The 19,210-nt window shown below is 28.6% G+C and overlaps 2 long non-coding RNA genes across 2 annotated transcripts; one reads left to right on the top strand and one right to left on the bottom strand.

The window, feature by feature from the left end:
- Positions 1-6,333: 6,333 nt before the first annotated feature.
- LOC141532103 (uncharacterized) lies at positions 6,334-10,587 on the bottom strand. Its single transcript, XR_012480034.1, has 6 exons — positions 10,279-10,587; positions 9,980-10,198; positions 9,700-9,831; positions 9,513-9,626; positions 9,240-9,430; positions 6,334-6,934 (listed from the first exon to the last, which is right to left on the bottom strand). It is a non-coding gene; the product is annotated as an uncharacterized LOC141532103 (long non-coding RNA).
- On the top strand, positions 6,941-8,885 carry LOC141532105 (uncharacterized). Its single transcript, XR_012480038.1, has 2 exons — positions 6,941-8,538; positions 8,617-8,885. It is a non-coding gene; the product is annotated as an uncharacterized LOC141532105 (long non-coding RNA).
- Positions 10,588-19,210: the final 8,623 nt, after the last annotated feature.

The following is a 19,210-nucleotide window of genomic DNA, read 5'->3' as shown; positions in this document are numbered from 1 at the left end:
TGAAGAATAAAATGCAGGTTTTAAGCTTTACTGCACTTAACTTAACGTTTGAATTTGATAAAAAAATCATATTCGAAAGCAGCAAAGTATATTTAAAGACCGCTTTTGATTTGAAAGATACAGAAATCCGTTGTACTGACGATGCAGCTGAAAAGACTGAGGAAGAATGCTGTTTTGGATCTTCTACAAGTTTATTTTATGATATCAGGAATGGTTGTCAAAGCTGTGCACAACAGTATATCAATTATTTCACCATAAAATAACGATATTCAAGATCTATCATCAGTATTTTTTGATCGATAAGTAAAGTTAGCCCTCTAAAACAATACTAACCCTGGAAAACATTCTCAATGAAAAATTACTGATAATTTGTAAACAGTAGGTAATTTTTTTTATCAAATTAACAAATAGATTAATTTATTATTTAAAGTATATAATTTTATAATAGTTTTCAGAAAAAGTCGGTGAAGAATGCCAGAAATTGATGGAATGATGCAAGAATCAAATAGGCTGATATATTAACTAAATGTTTCCGTACTGCTGGATGTGAGTATTATTCCTTTATAATATAATAAAAACCTAGAAAAAAATATAGGGCACTTTAATAGAAAATGTGCTGTTTTTTGTCAATTAATGAGAGCATTTTTTCTTAATTTAACGCTTACAGTAACTGGACTGAATCTTTTTTGTTCAATAAATTTTTATTTTTATTTTTCAAGTTATCGAAAATTAAATTTATTATATTAAAAATCTTAATTTGCAAAAATTAGTTTGTTTCATAACATAAATTTACTATTCAGTCTCAATATTATATTATAAATAAAATATTATCTAATAATAGTAATAATAATAATAATAATAATAATAAGAATAATATGTATATCTTGGAGTAATTATTATTTTTAGAAATATTTTATTTTAATTAAAATTGAACTGAGAAACAAATTTCATTTATTATTTATTTTATTTACTTAATTTTACTGATTACCAATATTTTCAAATTTAAAAAAATATTTACTCGATTATCAGTCGATAAAATAGTTTTGTCGTTGAATTTAAAACAATTCGCTATTTCTTATAAAATAAATGACAGTCCGTTTAATTTTTCTGTACCTCAGGTAATTCGACTTGCTTTATTAAAAATTCGTATAATTTTATATAAAAACAAATTAAAATTCAAAACTATTTTTACGGTTTTTTGTTATTTTTTAAAATATTTATTTATTAAGATATATTTGCTGATTTTATTTATTAAAATTACTGATATGCGACTGATAAGGTTAATTGATTGTACTAAATGAAAACTTAATTATAATTTTAATAACCTAATTATTTGTTTTATTCTTAATGTTAAATTAATTTATGATTTGAATCATTTTTTTCAGATCTCAATTAATTAATAAAAAATGGGTCCTAAAGCTAAAGTTTCCGTTGAATCTGCAGTCAATGTTTTAAAAAAATACATCAAATATTTTATTCCACCGGAAAAACCTAAGTGGTCATCGGACATTTGGCAAACCCTTTCTATTGAGCTGGAGAACAAATGGGATCGTCACGCTGTGCGTACAAATGTAAATGGTGATCGAAGAAATATATTGACCATCGCTTTGAGGGAATGCGGTATTATAGAGATGAATTAACAACAAAATCAGACATTTATGGTGATGAAATTGAAAGTATTGACAGTAATAGTAACAGTGATGACAAAGGTGACAATGATAATGATCCGGACTACTGCGAGCATATTGGATACTTCGAAGATTTCAGTAAAATTGAAGAATTCGATGTAGAAATATGCCGAGACTTATGGAACCAGGTAATTCAATTAAGCTTCGATGGAAATAAACAGCAATGCCTAAAACTTAACAAAAGAATTTGGACCGATATCATAGCTTACTCCTTTTGGGAACAATATCGTTTAAAATGTGCTTTCATTTTCGATAAGGGAAGAATATCTGTAAATGGCAATAATTATCTCACTATAATGGCCCATTGTAAAAGTAAGAAATGTGGCAATCGCTTACTTAGTTTAATTGAAAATGCCCCTCGGGAAGACGGTCCTGTATTTATTAAAATCAAGTGCTATGATACACGTTAGGTTGATAAACACGAAGATTGTCGAAGACCGTTGCAAGCTGAAAGACGAAAAATAATTAGTAAAGAACTGAAAGATCTGGGTGTCCATGGATACACTAAACAAGCAGCGACGAAATTATTACGATCTGGCGATACTGGATGCCCATTTCTACACAAACCAACCGTATTACGCCAAGCAAAGAAGCAATTTATGGATGATGAACGAGGAGTGAAGCCAGTAGATCGAAAGGATACTTTTGCAGCAATTGATCGCCTTAACAGTGATCCTGTTTATAGGAACTCAATTGTAATGATCGGGAAGGCACCATTTTTTGTTTTTTATACAACGTAATCTCAAATGCATTGCTACAAAGAATATCGTCGTCTTCACAGAAAATATTCTTCGATTTGTGTTGATGCGATGGGAGGGGTTGTTCGCAAAATAGTTACTGGAGGCGAAAAAAGTTCTTATATATTTCTTTATGAAATTGTTATAAATTTCAATAAAACATCTCAAGCTATTTATCAAATGTTATCCGAAGCACAAGATGCGGATATTATCACACTGTGGTTGAAAAGATGGCTACATTTGGGAGCAAAGCCTCCGCACGAAGCGGTATCTGATGGAGCTCGTGCTCAATTAAATGCAATGTCGATTGCATTTAATGATATGCCTCTTAAGAATTATATTGGAGTTTGTTTTGAAAATCTCCAAAGTAAAACAACAACAGATATTACTACTTATATCAGATTAGATGTAGCGCATTTCGTGCACACAATAACAAGATGGAAATGCTTTAAAACAGTAATTCATTCATCTGTGAAGAAATTTTACACTTACTGTATATGCCTTTTAATTGATTGTAGTAACTTCAAATCTTTTGAACATATTTTGTTACTAATTTTAATTGTTTGTAACAACGAGTACGAAGATAGCATTATTTCAATTAACAGTGAAACTATTACTCCCACAAAAGCAAAATCAGAGTTGGAAAATTTGATTTCAAGCAGAAATATCCAAGAGTTTTTGTTGAATGTAACACAAGAAATCGATAAGTACGATTTTGATTCTAAAAAATGTGATGTTGAACAAGTTTCATCGAAAATCTCCGAAAAAGATTCAATGTCTATGTCAGCGTGGATGACCAAGCTCTTGAAAATGTCTAAAAAGGTAATCTGTCAAGGGAAAAAGCTCCAGAGTTTTTTTATGCCTCCAATAGAGGAATCATTAGTGGAAATGATAATGGAGTTTCCTTTGTGGTCGAATGTATGCATTCCTTATACTGATTTGCGCGCAACATCCAGCTACGTAGAGCAGGACTTTAAAGATTTAAAAATGGCTCTAAAGCATCAAGTTTCACTACCCACTGATGCGTATACCTTTTTAAAATTGCACCTCGACTATCTTCTTGGTGGAGTTGTTCTCCTTAGATCAAAAATAACAAAATTTATCTCTGAAAATTTTAATAAATCGGAAGAAAATTGTAGTGATACTTTAAATTGTGACTTAAGTATAATAAAAAAAACTGATCCTGTTAAAGATACCATGGAAGAAGAGAAAAACAACACTCCTAATGTAGATAAAAACGTATTTAATTTAAATATTAAGTCTGCAGACTCCAGTAATTTTAATGACTTTTCTAATGAAATTGATTCAAAAGCTGCTATTAGCCATTCAGATAATGATTTGAGTAGTATAGTCGATGTCAGGAATAAAAATGAAGTAGAAAAAAACTGGAAAGAAAAAGCTACAAATAATTTAAATGGATTTGATTGCATGAAATCGGAAAAATGTGACCTGACTGAAGCTACACCGGATTTAAAAAATGATGATGATTTTAATTATAATTTGAGAAAAATAATTGATATAAAGAATGAAAATGACCAAGTAGAAAATTGGAAAGGGAAGGCTACAAATAATAAATTTAACGGATTTGATTGGATGAAATCGGAAAAATGTGACCTGGCTGAAGCTACACCGGATTTAAAAAATGATGATGATTTTAATTATAATTTGAGCAAAATAACTGATATAAAGAATGAAAATGACCAAGGAGAAAATTGGAAAGGGAAGGCTACAAATAATAAATTTAACGGATTTGATTGGATGAAATCGGCAAAATGTGACCAGACTGAAGCTACACCGGATTTAAAAAATGATGATGATTTTAAAAATATTATTTGGGATTTAAGTGACAATATAGTCAATGTAAATGATAACTATGATTATATTAGCGATATCGTTCTCCAAGAGGATCGCAGTGAAAATCGAAAAAGAGCTGCTGATGTGTTTAATAATGAGATGATTGATGATTTCAGTGCCAATATAATGAATGTTGATAATAATTCCAATGATAGCAGCGAAATTAATCACCATGAGCATCGAATTAAAACTAAAAATTGTGATCTTGATATTTATAATGACATTGAAGAACTAAAAGATCATAATTACAGTTTCAAGACTAGCACGCCTGTCAGCAACAAAAAACCAATTTATCTGCGGCTATTAATGAAGTTGGTCGAAAACAAATTAATTTAGGTATATATTTTAAAGACTACCCCGAGATTAAATTACAAAATAATTTCGTGGAGGCAGAAAAAAAGTTAACGAAAAAAAAAAATTATTTATTAAATAATGGTTTCAAATGTAAAGCTGTCCCATATTATGGCTACGCTTAGTTACCTCAAAACACGTGTCCTTTTGACACCGTTATACATATTTTTTTTGAATCTATTCCACAAGATGAACATTTTTTGGAGTTTTGCAAGTATTCAAAAAATTCAATTTTTAAATTTTTGATTGATTTCAGTCAAGATGGGTCAACTGACAATATATACAAAAAACGATTTGAAATTCTGTATCATCTTTATAAAGATACAGAAAAAACACGAAAAAAATATAAAAAAGAAAATTATGCAGTTACAACTATATCGCGAACGATATTTTGTGAAGACAATATTAATTCTCTGTGGGCAAGACTTTTTGCTGATGAGCCGAGCCTTTTTGAAAACAATTATTGTCCAACTCCAAACTGTCAAAATAATATTAATAAAAATGTAGCAACCTTTCCTATAAATTATAATATAATTACTCAGTGTGGATTTACTTCTTTGGAAAAATCATTAGATTATCATCCTGTAATGTATAACATGCATTGTAATTTTTGTAAGAAATACAAAAGAATACGTCGACAGAAGCCAAATACTTACATTTACATAGAATTGGATATAAAAACACGTCAAGAAATTGAAGGTAGACAATGTAAATTAAGTGAGCTGCCAATTTATTTATCGCTACCAGTGACTAGGGAAGATGATAGTAGCTGTACTGTTTGTTACCGGTTGGTAAATTATTTTAATTACTTTCAAATAATGAATTTTTTAGTTTCAAACTTGTATTCTTTATTTATCTAATTTTAGATTGTCTGGAGTTGCAGGATACTACTCAAACCATTACGTTGCTTATTGTCGACGAATATCTGGATCATGGATGTGCTACAATGATTTGTTGAAAAACCCTGAATCTATCAGTAATCAATTAAAGATGGTGCCTCATGGCGCTCTTTATATTCGATGCCAATCATAAGTACTAATTTTTTTGCTATATACGTATAAATAAAAAAACAAAATAGTACATTACACCCCTAGAGAAGAAAAGTAAGAAATGTCTCAGAGCACATGCAATTGTTGGCCGAGGCGAAGCCGAGGTCAACAAACATGTGATCTGAGGCTTTCTTATTTACTTCCCGAGGAGTGTATACCATTTTTTTCCTCGACGAAGGCGTAAAGCGGAAACTTCGTTTAGTGCAGCGGGGCTAAAGTTGACGCTTTACGCCCGGAGGTGAAAAAAAGAAATTTTTTCATGTTTGAATGTTCGAACTATCGAGAGTTCCAGTTGAACTATATTGGCATACTTAACAAATAAATAATTCAGTTAATAATAAAAAAATAAACACGCTCATCTCTCAGTATACTAAAGTTGAAATACAAAATCTAAAAATATAGAAATTAAATAAAAAAAATTGTGTAGGGATTGATTCTATTAAATATTTTGTGACAATGGTAAGTGTAATAGGTAGTTGAATGGTCATAAATATCCTGCCCATCCTCATATAAAATATTTAAAAAGTATGAACAAATAAAAATGAGGCAGTATAGATACTCGTGGAGTGTATGTGTGTTCAGTGTAAAAGATGCGTTGTTCATATGTACAGTACATAGAAGTAAAACTATTAAAGGATCAAATAATTAAAAAAATTATTAAAAAAATAATAGTAACATTTATTGCAGTTAAATAAATATTAAAATAAGGATATCTGGTCTAAGGTCTCGCGCACTGCTCATCGAAAATTTAAAAAATACACCAATTCTTTAAATCTAATTATCACTTGCAGCTAACTATAATTCTATCCGTACTGCTAGTTATTTTAGATAGTTCTGAATTTAGTAAAGGCTATGGTTTTGTAAGATATGCTAATGAGGAACAAAAAAATAGTTTGGTTGCGATGAATGATTACAGGGGGTTAGGAACCAAAGTTTTAAAAATATGTAACGCCGTTTCTAGACTATGGAACAAAATCCCAGGGTAAAGTATTGATACATACATTTATATCTAATTAATACGCATTATTATAATTTTAATTTATATATTTTTTCATTAATAAGTAAAATCCACTCGTCACCATCGAAGTATTCATCGACAAATATTGGCTTAGATGGATATAATCGATGTGTCTATAAATATCATCCGTGGACTTGTGGATACTAGACCCGGGCGGATCTGTTTTTTTCGTCCGTTTTTGGAGGAGTCCGGGACCCTAATTATCTAGTCCGTGGATTGTGTCTGTAGCAGTACCTACTTAAGAAAAAAAAATATATATAAATATATATGTTTAGTCTAACATCTATCTCTTAGTCTAACTGAACCTCGCTTTAAGAATTTCAAGACCTCATTTATAGATATCTAATTATTTATTGAATGCCAGGCAGTATAAGTATAGATTATGGCAGCCACGTGGTACATTATTAAGAAATTCATTTTTATGTTAAATTAACTTTTTAATATTAAATTCACTCGTTTCATATTTAATTTTTTTTTTTTTTATATTAAATTCACCAATAGTGTTTTGAGGGACATTTCAACAAATAATAAAAATAAGAAAGCTAATAGTTCATATATAATATGTAAACAATAGGCACATATTCACTTTGTAAATTATCATTCCATTTGGAAAGATAAGCGATCATAAATATTTCTGCTGTCGTTGAATCTAATTGTCTTCCAATAATTAATTTGCTGAGAGCAGAAGCCAAAAAATAAAATAAATAAATCAAATGCATATAAGCTAAGGCTCACCTTTTGAAACAGTAATATTAATTTAACAAAAAATTTTCTAAGGACCAGTTTTTCAATCGAGGATAAATTAAAATCCAGGATAAAATTATAATTGCTTGTATATCTATATACATTAATATATAGATATATTTTAACATTGAATAAAATTTTACCTTGGATTGAAAATTTAGCCCTAAATGTTTCAAAACAGGTGGAATGTATGAGTAATATCGGCTTATGGCTCATTGAAAATATTTATCTATTTTTTAATTAGAAATTATGGATTTTTCCTAACCGATTTATTAAAGATGCATCAACTCATTATAATGTTTATAAAATATTTATAATCGCTTATTTGTCCAAATCAAGCAATAATTTACAAAATATTTACTTATATATTGTTTACATGTTATGAATTATTACCTTGCTTATTTTTATTTTTTGTTGGATTGTCTGTCGAAGCTCTATCGGTGAATTTAATATATATAAAAATAGAATTAAATACAAAATAATTAAATTAAATATAAAAAATAATTTTTTAACAATGTGCCACGTGGCTACCATAACCTATACCGTATGGTATTTAATAAATAATTACATATCTACAAACTAATTTCAATAAAAAATTACTCTTCTCAATAAATAAGTATCAAACAGATTAAAAATAATAAATAATTTTTGAATTAATTTTAAAATAAATATTTAATTAATTTCAAGATAAATAGAGACGATTTTTTTTGTTAGTGGATCACGTGACTATAATAACCTATACCAGATTGGATGTTAATTAGATATGTCTTAAATATGACTAAATATGTCATGAATAATTCGTTTGGCGATAGCTTAAGGCCACGATAAATTGTTAAAAGAACTTATTCATCATAATGAAGATTTGGATTAAGTTAAAATCCAAAATTAAGATTGATGTTGATTGTTGAAAGCTTGAGAAAAATATCAACAAAAGTATTTATTCTTCAGAACTGAAAGTATTTATTCTTCTTTTGTCAACTGCTGTACCAACATTTTTCAATCGCCGGACTAATTATCGGACAAATAAACAATTATATCGGACATTGACGGACAAACGACGAACAATCGAATTGTTTAAACAAAAATTAAAAATACTGGTAATTTTTTTACATAAATACAATTAACTATTTATTTATTGTTCTATAAGGTCATTGTATGAATTATTATTTTTTTAGAGCACCCACTGCTGGTAGATTCCGATAATCTTAATCGCGAGATCAACAAACAAGATAACATGTGGGATGCATTAGAAAGTTCTAAATGGACCCCTTGCAATACACGAACTATGTTATTGATTAACTATCTTTTTATAATTCTGGATATGATTCCATTTTAAACAACAGTATAAATCGTAGATAATTACGATTTCTGACAAATAATTAATTTTTTCCAATAATTTACATTATGTAAATAATTCAAATTAAATTTTGGTACGAAAACGTAATCATATTATTATTATTTAATACTTGAAAATCTTCTAATTAATTTCATTTATAGTAATTTGTTTCATCATACTAAAAATCAGCAGACGTCTTTTAGTTTTTAGAAAATTTTTTTAATAAATAATTCGTCAGAGAAAATTAAAAAGAAATTCTACATTTCAAAATTTTAAAAAACTGAAAGTGCAATTTTTTAAAAATATTATTTTTGTACTAATTTATTTTCGCAACTAAACCAAAAATTGTTAGATACCTACTGATTTCAGTATAATATATGTTTCAACATTTTAAGTACATGAAAAATTCTCTAGCTCTAAGAAAATTTATTTCAATGTAAAATACTAATGATAAATACTTACTTAATCCAGAAAATTTTTTGCGCAATGGTTCTTTTAGTGAAGTACCCTCATTAACTAATTGTTGCAACGCTAAATTAGTTTTTTCACTATCTGGTAAATCGGCATCAGCACGGACAAATATTATTCCACTCTCTAAACATTTTTAGGCTAGCACACGGCCAAGATTCATGTAAGCTGCACTGTCTTGACATCTAGAATATGAGGAATGAGGTCAAATATATAAACATTATTAAAGAAATTGTGATTATTAGAATTGAAAAAGATTTTCTATACCTTTATAAACGTTTCTTAATTGGCCATTCTTTAGTTGATACACTCAAAACAACTCCATTTTCAAAATGATCTATCTCAAAAGTTATACATTTTGTTGAACGTATAAGAATAAACCTAGGTATTGAAAAATAATTGTAGAAATTAACTAAATTACTTATACAGTTGCATTGACAATTAAATAACTTACTTGTGTCAATGAGATGGAATCTTTCTTTTTAAATGAAAACCACACGGTAAGTATGCAATTCGTAAGTATTCCAAGTTTCAGTTATATAAATTCTCATAACTATCAATAAGTGCAGCATGTGAATGTATTGTTCTCGAAAAAAAAAATAATATAAGATTGTTGATATAACGGAATAAAAATAAGTATTAGTAAAAATAATTACTGATTGGATTAAAGAAATTTCTTCTAAAGAGATTGTCAATGGTAGTTTAAATATTTTAAAAAGAATTTATCAACTTACTCCAATCATGTTGAAACATTTTAACCTATGTATCGCTTTGTTGACGCATTCAATATAAGTACTCCGTTCATCTTAAACATTCACAGTATGTCCTTTGTCGATAACAAATTTAATAAATTGCTTAAATTAAAGCCTATATTTACTTTATTACGATTTTTTATGATCATGTGATATTTGTTTAAATACTTAGGCTATATGTAAATGATTATTCACTGAGATCTGAAAATTTATAAAAATTGTAAGGATTTAATTTTTGAATGCATAAAAAATTTATTAGATAAAAAAAAATGCATACTTACAAAAACGAAACTTCATCTTTACAATTAGTAATAAATTAATCAGCTATAATTTTTCGACCTCTCATTGTACTGCTAAGGATTTTTTTGATAAATCAATCAGCAGATTTTTCTATAATAGATACTCCAAACTATTATGCAAATAACTAAACACCAACCGACATTATCACAATTGAATACATGAGTGAATTATATTCCGTAATACTTCTATTTCAATAAATTTAATTAGCAATATTGCCATAAATACAATATTGGAGCTGATTGGAGCTAACGTAGATACACAGTGAGATTTCGACCCCTTAAGGGACCTAGAGTCGCTTAACAGTTTCACAAGTCTGCGCATGCGCCGAACTAACTAAAAAAAACTGAAAATATTGTTAAGAAAAAATTAAATTAAAATGGAAAAATGATCGAACAAACAATCAAATTAATCGAACAAACAATAAAAAAAATTAATTTATCGTTTAAAAAAAATTTTTTTTTAATTCGAGCCATAAGACGCTAACTTAACAAAAAAAATTTGTTTAATTTTTTATAAATAAACAATAACCGAACAAATAAATAATTTTAACGAACAAATAAGAACGAACGACGAACAAACGATTTGTATAGATCCGATTAATTAAAATTAATTATTTGATACCAGGTTTATACAGGTCAAATAATGAATCGAATGGGATGAACTCTATAGCCATGAAAGTGATGACTTAAACAACCAATAACATAGGTTCCGATGACTCGAATTCATATAGCTCAGATTCCGATTACCAAAATTTCGATAGCCAAGATTTTCGATTGGATATAATTCCGATAACCAAGAATCCCGATGAAATAGAAACCGTTAGCCTAAATTCCGATTACCAAGATTTCGATAGCCAAGATTTTTGATAGGGTATAATCCCATTAATCCAGGATCCCGATGGAGTAAAATTCCCAATGCATCTGCGAAAAAATTTTTATTCAGATAGGTGGCGCTATTTGATTGCAGCTGTTATGCCTCCATCTAGTTGGGAATTGTTTTATTGACTCGAGCGTTACCTACCGTCGTTTTTTCGCCCGGGAGTATTAAAATACTCGGTTCCAGTGCGGGAAAAGGAAATTTGAATTTAAATTAATTATACTGAACGACTTGTTATTTAGTTATTAAATCGTGTAAAATGTACTTATTTCATTTATTGACTAAACATTTAAATATAAGATTATGATTTGAATTACAGAGGGTAGATTATACAGTTCTGCGCTCTCAAGGAAAAGTGAGTGACAAAAATGTCGACTCGAAACCTACGACCTCACGTATCCCCGCCAAACGTCACACATATATACTCAAACTATTACAATTCCCACTTTGCTTGACGCTTACACTAATAATTACGACTAAACTTATCTCGAAATACACTTATACTTATTGCTTTTTACATGTATATCTACAATATAAGAAACTGAAAATATATATATATATATTAGGGTGGGTCAAAAAAATCGAATAATTTATTTTTGATTTTATACTCTGAAAAATAGGTTCGTAGACACCTAAAAAGAATTCTCTCCAAGTATAAGCTCTTAATTATAACGGGAAGGTCCTCCGCTTTGCGGGTTTCTATTTTTTTCGAATAATCAGATAAAAAAATTTATATCTCGCTTCCAACTGCTTGGAAAAATATTCCGTGGCATAGATTTTGTGAGAAATTGAATGCTTTACAAAAAGGTCTCTTATGACTTTTTCAAAAACTCAACCGATTAAAAGATATTCATAGTTGAAGTTTGGCTATTGTAAGGAAAATATTCGTTTTTATTATAAATTTTATAAGTCGATGAAAAAAATTATTTCGGATTGCGGAACTCATGATTTTGTAGGAAATTTACTGCTCTACAAAAATGGTCTCTTATGATTTTTTGATTAAGTGAAGCCGTTACGAGATATTCATCGTCAAACATTAACGAATATCAATATTTCCAGTTTTTGATCAATAATTCGATAAATTTTAATTTAAACTATGAGTTTCAGGAAAATTTACATAAATTTGAGTTTCGATCGATAAAGAAATGTTATAATAAGTTAGATAAAGAATTATTGGAATTATCATTGATTTTCCTTGGAGAAATGCCTCAAGAAAAGATTTCTTTCAAACGTCCTGGTGCTGTTCATCATGCTAGATGGATGGCTAAGGCCATTTATAGTTTGAAAATGTATCTATTCAGAGATGAATTCAAACTCTCTCAGAAAGAATTGCATGGTCTTCGTCATTTCTGTATTTTTATAGTCACATTGTATTTAAAAGCTTGGTTTTCATCAACTTCTGCAACAACTGCTGCTTATCATGACTTGCAGTTTATGAAAAATTTATTGGAGTACAAACATATCAATCCTTTGATTTCTTCAGCTACGTGTGAAAAAATGATTTCGCACTTATGGTATTTGAGCGATGAACTTGCCATTTTATCACTGTTTGACGATGGCGTTCCATTAGAAGTAAAAAAAGTATTGTTGAAGCTGTTAATACTCGTGAAGGTACAGATTCTAAAGCTAAAAGATTTGTAATTGCTAAAAAGATTTGAATTCATTGGCGCAGAGAACTCTGAGTGACTTTGTGTCTAAAAAGTCATTAAATCTTTTCAAAATCTTCGATCTACCGTATGACTTTCTTGATGTCGATGTTGAATTATGGCCTACTAATGAAAGTTATCTCGAAAATAAAGAATACTTTCAACAACTAAAAGTTGTCAATGATTCAGCAGAGCGAGCTGTTGCATTAGTCAGTGAATATAATCAATGCTTGACAAAAATGAAGAACAATTCCAGTACTTATTGCAAGTTGTCAAAGAACATCAAAAACATTCCCAAATTGTAATAAAAGAAATTATTTATAGTAATAGCGTACTGTTATGTTAAAAATATAGACAATTATATTGCAATTGATAATTCAATAAAAAATTTATCTATAAAAAAGTTAAATACTGGTTGTTTCTCACTTGATTCAATACTTTTCATATTAAATTTGACAAAGAAATATGTCATTCACTTCAAATTAAACTAATCATTGGCTATATGTCGAAAAAAATGCTCTAATTTCTTGTTTTAATGCAATCAAACAAGCTCAAGACTGAAAACAATATTAAAAAAATTGTTTATAACATTTCTTTATCGATCGAAACTCAAATTTATGTAAATTTTCCTGAAACTCATAGTTTAAATTAAAATTTATCGAATTATTGATCAAAAACTGGAAATATTGATATTCGTTAATGTTTGACGATGAATATCTCGTAACGGCTTCACTTAATCAAAAAATCATAAGAGACCATTTTTGTAGAGCAGTAAATTTCCTACAAAATCGTGAGTTCCGCAATCCGAAATAATTTTTTTTCATCGACTTATAAAATTCATAATAAAAACGAATATTTTCCTTAAAATAGCCAAACTTCAACTATGAATATCTTTTAATCGGTTGAGTTTTTGAAAAAGTCATAAGAGACCTTTTTTGTAAAGCATTCAATTTCTCACAAAATCTATGCCACGGAATATTTTTCCAAGCAGTTGGAAGCGAGATATAAATTTTTTTATCTGATTATTCGAAAAAAATAGAAACCCGCAAAGCGGAGGACCTTCCCGTTATTATTAAGAGCTTATACTTGGAGAGAATTCTTTTTAGGTGTCTACGAACCTATTTTTCAGAGTATAAAATCAAAAATAAATTATTCGATTTTTTTGACCCACCCTAATATACAGGGTGTCTCTGAAGTGGCGGGAGTAATTGTTGGGGTCGATAGAGAAAAAAATACTGAATCGAAAGTTCCTGAGCCAAAAATTTTTTTGGGCCATAGAATTTGAGTTATGAATTAAAAACGATAGCCAATCAGAAGCGCGCTATTCGAGAAATGAAAATGAGCGGGGAAGTAGAGGAGACGCGAGAGTGAGATGCTGCAATAGCAGCTTACTCGCTCACACAAAGCCGAGCATGAGAGGGGATTGTGACGCTATGAGCCGAGTACGTAAGTGTGAATGAGTGGATGTATGAGGTCGCAAGCGGACGGCTTAATGTATGAGTGTGTGTCCGTGTATCGCAGCATTATTGGAGGCGTTGTAACGCTGAATTAAAGCTAACCGGGTACTCTAAGACAGAGGAAAAATTTTAATTTTTATTTTTATTCGAAAAATTTAATAAAAAAAAATAAAAAGGCCCAAGATTTAACCAGACCCACAGAAACGGAGAGTAAATTTTTAATTCTCATTTATTTTGCTGGGGATTATTTTCAAATACAAAAAAAAAAAAGCTAAGATTCAACTGGAATCCAAAAAGAGATGGATGAAAAAATTTTATTTTTATTTTTAATCAGCAAAATTATTTTTCTTTAAAAAAGAGCCCAATCTCGACTGGAGCAAGAAAAAATGATTGAAAAATTTTATTATTAATTTTCAATCAACAAAATTATTATAAAAAATAAATGGGCCCAAGTCTCAACCGGACCCAAACAAACGGATAAAAATTTTTATTACTTACTTAATTTGGTGGAAATTATTTTTAAAAACGAAGAAAATTCCCAAGACTCGATCGGACCCAAAAAAATAATTAAAAGAATTTTTTCCTTATTTTCAATCACCAAAATCATGTTTCTTCAAAAAAGGCCCAATCTCAACCGGACTAGAAGAAACTGATTGAAAAATTTTATTTTTATTATTAATCGAGAAAATTATTTTGAAAAAAATAGTCCGCAGACTCAACCGGACCCAAACAAACAGATAGATAGTTTTAATTACTTATTTATTTTGATGGGAATTATTTTAAAAACGAAGAAAATCGCCCAAGACTCGACCGGACCCAAAAAAAAAAAAATAAATTGAAAAATTTTGTTTTCATTTTCAATCAGCCAAATTAATTTCTTTTCGAAACAAGGCCCAATCTCAAACAGACTAAGAGAAACTAATTAAAAATTTTATTTTTTATTATTAAGCAAATATTATTTAAAAAAGAAAATAAGCCACAGACTTAACCGGACTTAAACAAACGGATAGAAAATTTTTATTACTTACTTAATTTGCTGGAAATTATCTTTAAAAACGAAAAAATGCCCAAGACTCCATCAGACCGAAAGGGAGATGAATAAAAAAATTTTACTATTCATTTTTAATCATCATAATTAACTTTTTTATAATAAAAGGCTCAATTTCGACCGGACCCAGAAAAATGATCCAAAAATTTTATTTTTTATTGTTGATCATCAAAACTAATTAAAAAAACAAATGAGGCCCTAGACTCAACTGGACCCAAACAAACGGATAAATAATTTTTATTACTTATTTATTTTGCAGGAAATTATTTTTGAAAACGATAAAAATGCCTAGACTCGACCAGACCCGAAATAAAATAAATTGAAAATCTTTGTTTTTCTATTTTTAATCAGCAAAATTATTTTCCTTTGAAAAAGGGCCTGATCTCGACTGGAGCAAGAAAAATAATTGAAAAGTTTTATAATGAATTTTTAATCAACAAAATTTTTTAAAAAAAGAAAATAGGCCCCAGACTTAACTGGACCCAAACAAACGGAAAGAAAACTTTTATTCCTGTTTTTTTGTTGGGAATTATTTTTCGAAACAAAAAAATTGCCCAAGACTCGACCGGACCCGAAAAAGATAAATCGAAAAATTTTATTTCTAAATATTAATTAACTAAATTATTAAGAAAAAAAAAATAGACCCAAGACGCAGCAGGACCCAAATAAACGGATAGAAATTTTTTATTACTTGATCACCAAGATTAATTTTCCTTGAAAAGAAAGGCCCAATCTCAAACAGACTTCGAATAACTGATTGAAAAATTTTATTATCAATTATTAATTAACAACATTATTCTTAAAAAAAAATTAATAGGCCCCAGACTCAATCGGACCCAAACAAACGGATCGAAAACTTTTATTTCCCATTCATTTTGCTAGGAATTATTTTTAAAAACGAAAAAATGCCCAAGACTCGACCAGAGCCAAGAATAGAAGAATGCAAAAAAATTTATTTTCTCTTTTCAATAACAAACAAAAATTTATTGAACAAAAATCAGCCTAATCTTGACAAGACGATAAAAAACTGATTGAAAAAATTTATTATCAATTATTAATTGACAAAATTATTTCAAAAAGAAAATAGGCCCCAGACTCAACCGGACCAAAACGAACAGATAGAGAAATTTTTATTACTTATTTCTTATGCTCGGAATAATTTTTGAAAACAGAAGGAATTGCCCAAGACTCAACCGGACCCAACCAAACGGATGGAAAACTTTCATTTCTCATTTATTTTGCTGGGAATTATTCTGTAAAATAATTTTTCAATTAATCGTCAGGTAAAATGTCAAAAATAAATTAAAACAAACATTGAACTCAAGTCCCAATAATTTTGATATTTTAATTAAAATTATTTTTTAATTAATTGACAGGTAAAATGTCAAATAAGGAATTGAAAAAAAAATCGCTCTCGAGTCCTGATAATTTTGATATTTTTATTAAAATTATTTATCAGTTAATTAACAGGTAAAATGTCAACTAATAAATTAAAAAAAAAAATTGAACTCAAGTCCGAATAATTTTGATATTTTAATTGAAATTATTTATCAGTTAATTGACAGGTAAAATGTAAAAAAATATACTAAAAAAATCGCTCTCGAGTCCTGATAATTTTGATATTATTATTAAAATTATTAATCACTTAATCAACAAGCGAAATGTCAAATGATAAATTAAAAAAAAATTGAACTCAAGTCCGAATAATTTTGATATTTTTAATAGAATTATCTATCAGTGAATTAACAGGTAGAATGTCAAATTATAAATTAAGAAAAAAATTGAACTCAAGTCCGAATAATTTTGATATTTTTATTAGAATTATCTATCAGTGAATTAACAGGTAGAGTGTCAAATTATAAATTAAGAAAAAAATTGAACTCAAGTCCGAATAATTTTGATATTTTTATTAGAATTATCTATCGGTGAATTAACAGGTAGAATGTCAAATTATAAATTAAGAAAAAATTGAACTCAAGTCCATTGTTTGTCCGGTTGATTCTGGGCCCTATTTTTTTTTCAAAATAATTTTCTCGATTAATAATAAAAATAAAATTTTTCAATCAGTTTCTTCTAGTCCGGTTGAGATTGGGCCTTTTTTTGAAGAAACATGATTTTGGTGATTGAAAATAAGGAAAAAATTCTTTTAATTATTTTTTTGGGTCCGATCGAGTCTTGGGAATTTTCTTCGTTTTTAAAAATAATTTCCACCAAATTAAGTAAGTAATAAAAATTTTTATCCGTTTGTTTGGGTCCGGTTGAGACTTGGGCCCATTTATTTTTTATAATAATTTTGTTGATTGAAAATTAATAATAAAATTTTTCAATCATTTTTTCTTGCTCCAGTCGAGATTGGGCTCTTTATTAAAGAAAAATAATTTTGCTGATTAAAAATAAAAAATAAAATTTTTCATCCATCTCTTTTTGGATTCCAGTTGAATCTTAGCCTTTTTTTTTTTTTTGTATTTGAAAATAATCCCCAGCAAAATAAATGAGAATTAAAAATTTTACTCTCCGTTTCTGTGGGTCTGGTTAAATCTTGGGCCTTTTTATTTTTTTTTTTATTAAATTTTTTCGAATAAAAATAAAAATTAAAATTTTTTCCTCTGTCTTAGAGTACCCGGTTAGCTTTAATTCAGCGTTACAACGCCTCCAATAATGCTGCGATACACGAACACACACTCATACATTAAGCCGTCCGCTTGCGACCTCATACATCCACTCATTCACACTTACGTACTCGGCTCATAGCGTCACAATCCCCTCTCATGCTCGGCTTTGTGTGAGCGAGTAAGCTGCTATTGCAGCATCTCACTCTCGCGTCTCCTCTACTTCCCCGCTCATTTTCATTTCTCGAATAGCGCGCTTCTGATTGGCTATCGTTTTTAATTCATAACTCAAATTCTATGGCCCAAAAAAATTTTTGGCTCAGGAACTTTCGATTCAGTATTTTTTTCTCTATCGACCCCAACAATTACTCCCGCCACTTCAGAGACACCCTGTATATATATATATATATATATATATATATATATATATATATATATATATATATATATACATACGCATATATACATATATACATATATATATATATATATATATATATATATATATATATATATATATATATATATATACATGCACACATATATACACATATATATTAGGGTAGGGGTTGTCTTATTACACCAAGTTTCTTATACCTTAAGTTTCTATCTTATTAATTAACTTAGATTACTATCATCATATCTACTTTAAATATCGTTAATATCAACACTAATTATTATTATTGTTACTACAATTATTCGTATGTTTGTATTTTGTAATTACCATTATTGTTAACATTATAATACTATTATACTAACTTATTATTATTATTATTAAGTTAATTTTGAATACTATCATTTACTTATCAACAGTGATATTATTATAATAACATAATTATTCATTAATTAATTTCTATTGTTGCGGCTGTGGTCCGACTTGTGCATGGTGTATCGCATTTGCCCTGCTCCTCACCCCTTTCTCTCAGGCTCTTGGAACAGTGACACGGGAAACCACAGAGAAAACCCATGTCGATACATATATATATAAAAATGAATCGATTATAAAAATATATTACTTATTATAGAAATACAATTTCCAATTTACGATGAATATTTAAAAGTTATTTTAATATTTCCTTAATTATTCATGTAACAACCGTGCCATTGTTATTTGAATTTTATAATTTTAAGTTTTCTTATTTTGTATTTATATTTTATTGCTTTTGGGAAATGTTGTGGTAGGATATCTAAATGGTTAAGGGAACCCCTTGAAAGGTTCAATATGTGTTTCCACAAAGGTCTAATTGTTAGGCGACACGTGTGGGTCATATTCGAGT

Source organism: Cotesia typhae, unplaced genomic scaffold (assembly GCF_013202065.1).
Source record: "Cotesia typhae breed Kobodo isofemale line unplaced genomic scaffold, CoteBio_Ctyphae contig_56, whole genome shotgun sequence".
Classification (NCBI taxonomy): Eukaryota; Metazoa; Arthropoda; class Insecta; order Hymenoptera; family Braconidae; genus Cotesia; species Cotesia typhae.
The sequence above is the reverse complement of the archived record's forward strand: the minus strand, read 5'-3'. Positions and strand labels throughout refer to the sequence as shown.